Genomic DNA, 4,436 nt, shown 5'->3' with positions numbered 1-4,436 from the left:
CCATCTTAAAGAAAATGAAGGTTTGTGGTTGGAGTTTGAATGAATAGTGACCTACTCTATATTTACTTTTTGAATAAAAAAAAATTATTTTCATCATCTTGGTGAGAGGATTGGGTTGGACATGCTCTTAGCACTTTCCTCCTCTTATCGAAACCTGAAAGCACAGACAAATTGGATGGCATAATAAACATATAGTAAGCAGCAAATCTCTGAATCACATACCAACCAACATCATCAGAAGGTAATTACACGAATCATTCTAGTTTCACATCATTGTAAATCTACTCTTTTTTTTTTTCTTTTTTTTTTAAAGCCCTAGATTGCTTTAGAGGAGGATACAAGTAGATTCATCTCAAACCCAACAAAAAAAATGGGAGATTTGTCGAAAAAGACCGATGTGAAGAGTGTAATTGCGTTCAGTGACGACCTCGTTGGGTTCCTCAGTGATGAGAAGGATGTTAACAACTTGGGTTTAGTGTGAAAAGAAAAGAAATGGCGAGACTTCACTTATTTGGATGGTTGAGTAAGGTGAGAAATGGACTCTCACCAAACTTGTGTTTTGTTTCTCACCAAAAGTGGTGAGATTTGTGAGAAAAGAATTGAATTTAATGAAATTTGTTTAAAATACCAAAACTACCCATATGAAAAAACATAACTTATTAATATGGAAGGTTATTTTAATAAAATAAAATAAAACACCTTCTTTTCCTTTCTCTTACTTACCCTATCTAAACAACATAGGAGAGAAACCCCATTCTATTATCTTTTATTCATCTAAACACAATGGTGAGGAATCATAATCCTTTCTTTTCTTTTCTCACCTCCCCTCATGATCCAAACATAGTGTTAGAGACATCACAAATGTATGTACCGTATTGGCCATGGAAAATTGAAGTGTGGTTTAGCAGTTGTTAGTTTTTTGCTTGATGTGCGCGTTCTAAGATTCTCGTTTTGTCTGTGTGCGATGTGCTGCATAGCATAGAGGTTCATTTTGATTTATTTACCTGTAGTCTTTTTGGCAAAATTAGGAGAGAAAAAGGAAAGATTAAGTAGGAGAGAAAAGAAAAGAATGGATAATGGTTATTAGTTCCAGTGATTAAAAAGGCTGTTGGCCTGGGTTTGGGCCAGCACCCTGCCGTGGCGGAGGCTCGGGGTAAGGTTGAGTCGCAGTCGACTTGTGGCGCTTGGCGTTGTACCCTTTAAGGGAATAAAGTTGTGCCTTCACTACTACCTATGAGTTTTGATGAAATGGTAAGTGCTGAGAGCGAGGTTTCAAGTTCGATTCCTTTGGAGGGCATGCTGCTTGTGGGCAGGTGCTGGGGGGGATTATTGGCCTGGGTTTAGGCCAGCATCCTGCTGTGGTAGAGGCTTGGGGTAAGGCCGAGTCGCACTCGACTTGTGGCGCTTGGCGCTATACCCTTTAATGGAATAAAGTTGTGCCTTCACCACTACCTATGGGTTATGGTGAGATGGTAAGCGCTAAGGTCTAACAGAGGCAGCCATTCATATCATCTCTCGTGTAAATGTTGTTGTGAGTTCATTTTTCCATGTACTACACAAGTGCAAATGCTTCGGATTGAAGTCATAAGCCATTTTCTTCTCAGATTTAACATAACAATTGCCCTAATTTTCAGCAAGATGCAAGTGGGATCATAGACCACATCTCTATTTTTCTTGCTGCCTTTGACATTTGGTTAGGAGACTTATTCTACGATTTCTTCTAGTAGATTTTTGAGGATTTATTTATTTATTTATTTATTTTCCAGCTTGGCTTCTAAATGTTTGGGAAATTACATGGTAAATGTTGTATAATTCTCTGTTTAGCATCCATATCATCTTTGTGAAAAAAAGCAACAAGTGGATATGCGAGGACAAATTGCATTGAAGTAAAGGGGACTTTGCTTTTCGGACCTTTGTTAATAAAACCTTTAGACATTCAAGTCCATGGCGTATAGCCGAATCACGATGTTTCCTGCAAGTGTATTAACATAATACCCTAATAATGTAAGCTGAATTTTGTGGGTTCCAACCTATATCACCAGCTTCAAACGTGTACCATTCAACTTTATGATACACATGCCAAAATGACACTTAGCCTCAATTTTTCATCTCTCTCTCTTTATCTTATTTCATGGGACTTTATGTGTATTTAATCACTCTCTTTATCTTGTTTTGTTTAGCTAAAGTCTTCCACACAATTCCAATGAAATAATCTCAAACCAAAGTTCCAAAATTATCCACTAAACAGTAGCAAACAATTTGCGTAATAATATTTTTCATTTCCTCACATTTTAAAAATTATAATTTAAACCAAAGACAGATTCCCATTTTTCTTACAATTTTCAATGTGTACCCAACAAAATTATTAGTAATTAATTTTCCCTCTGGAATGGGATGTTACACTATCCATCTACTAACCACCCACAATTATCAAACCCTAGTCCAAATGACAGGCCGTCACCCCCATTGAGGAGACATGGATATTTGTCATTGTAGTTCTTTTAGTCCATCATTGTTTTTCAATTTCATCTTGTTTAAAATGAATTCCATTCTTTAAGTGCAACTGCTAGAAAAATACTTCAGGAAGACTTATTCTCAATTTTCTTTGCAAACATGCTATTTAGTGTCAATATAGATCTGCATGTTATATCACTGACAAGTTATTACATACATTAGATTATCAGAAAAGGATAGATGTGTGCAAGAAAAAATCAGATGAGGCAAGATCCGAAGCTGCTTCAGATGCAGAAATGGATTTGCTTCAACAAGAGTTGGAAGAGGAATTTCAGAGAGAACGTTTGCTCCAGGAGGAACTTAGATAAGTATTTTGTCAATTTCAGATGTATACTTTTTATTCTTGGTTTCAAATCAATAGTATTAATTGGTGATTTGTTTGTAAATTCTGTCAACATAGTTATTACCAATGAAATTAGTGATCTAGAAAATCAAAGGGCTTCTGTTGAAGAATGAAGGGAGATTCCGAGAAAGCTTGAGCAACATGAGATGAGGGCATAATAAGTCCAGAAAACATGTTACAATCATTTAAGGATTCTCTCTTTGTGTTGCCCATTCTTGTATGGTTGTCATGTCTTACAATGTTCATTTAAAGTTTTGTATAGTCATGAATTCATCACATTTATTAGAAGAAAAAAAATTGCTTGTGAACTCATGCTTGGAGTTGTAAAATAGTGGGGGAGGGTTACTTCAATGTTTCAAATTTTTCCCTTTTGTTGGCTAGGGTCCTTTCAGCATCAATAACTTCGTACATATATATATATATATATATTGTATTTTTATGTGTAATTGGGTTCATATATTCAACTAAAAAGATCTTATCAACTACTTTTGATTTAGAAGGTCGAAACCACGCGAAATGTATTTACCTGGTACTTTATTCTCACAAATCAGTATTTAAATAGTGTCAACCCTTTGACTTGTGAGGAAATAATATGTTACCATTCTTTCTTAGCCTTCTTTTGCAACTGTGATTTGATTTCTATTCTTTCCTTCTTTATCTACATTTTTGGATGCATCAGATTAAACAATTTTCTTGTGTCTTGTAGGATGAAGCTTTCAATGTATGCTTCTGTCACAAATATAATTCCAAACCTGCATGAGAATTCCAAAATATCGGGGCGTATCCTTTTGTGTTGATCACTACTTGTTCTTTTTACTCTTTTCCTTCTGTGATGTCAATTTTATTTCTAGTAGAGGCTAGTTTAGTATTTTGCAGAATTGGGTTTTCCTTAAACCTAACCAATAATAGATATCGTGAAAAGAGATAGAAAGGCGGTTGAGAAGTTTGAATTTGACCCTTCAGAACGACTACTTTTGATACATACAACAACATTTGGAACATGATAAGCTTGTGATAAAATTTGAACGTTCTTCCATTTCCAAGGCAATATGTAATCCAATTTATAAGTATATTTATATCCGTTGGCTTATAGTTATGTTGAAACTCAAAACTTTTTTAGCATTGTGAATCTTTAATCTTGTCAATTTGTAATTTTTGTTGACTTAATTCCAAGTCTGTTAGTTTTGACGCGAGTTATTTGGCTGTTTGCTCCATTTAATCTCTTTCCGTGATATTACTTGGAAGAAAAATATTGCTGTTCTTGAATTGAGACAAGTAGAAAACATTTTAATCGTAGCAGATAAGTGGATCACTATATTGAATCATTCAATCTCATTTCTAAATCAATTGTTCACAAATTGTTGCTGTGTAGATTTAGAAGTAGTTGTTTGTTTCCAACTAATGTAAATGCTTGCAAAGCTAGCAAGGATTTTGAATTTTCTTGAGAAAGTTTAGAATCTGACAACATATGTTCCTTAACCTAGATTTGGGATTTTCACCTAATTCATGCACTTTTTAGAAACATGGTTTACCTATTTGAGCACATTATTATATTAGCCTGTCAATTATATATGTATGG

The 4,436-nt window shown here is 34.7% G+C and overlaps 1 long non-coding RNA gene across 1 annotated transcript; it reads left to right on the top strand.

Annotated features, from left to right (window-relative positions):
• The first annotated feature begins 502 nt into the window (after window positions 1-502).
• LOC114313409 (uncharacterized) lies at window positions 503-4,054 on the top strand. The gene is made up of 2 exons (XR_014343921.1): window positions 503-3,637; window positions 3,767-4,054. It is a non-coding gene; the product is annotated as an uncharacterized LOC114313409 (long non-coding RNA).
• The last annotated feature ends 382 nt before the right edge of the window (window positions 4,055-4,436 follow it).

This window comes from Camellia sinensis, chromosome 11, assembly GCF_055761805.1.
Source record: "Camellia sinensis isolate YWXY chromosome 11, ASM5576180v1, whole genome shotgun sequence".
Lineage (NCBI taxonomy): Eukaryota > Viridiplantae > Streptophyta > Magnoliopsida > Ericales > Theaceae > Camellia > Camellia sinensis.
This window is presented reverse-complemented; position numbering and strand designations above follow the sequence as displayed.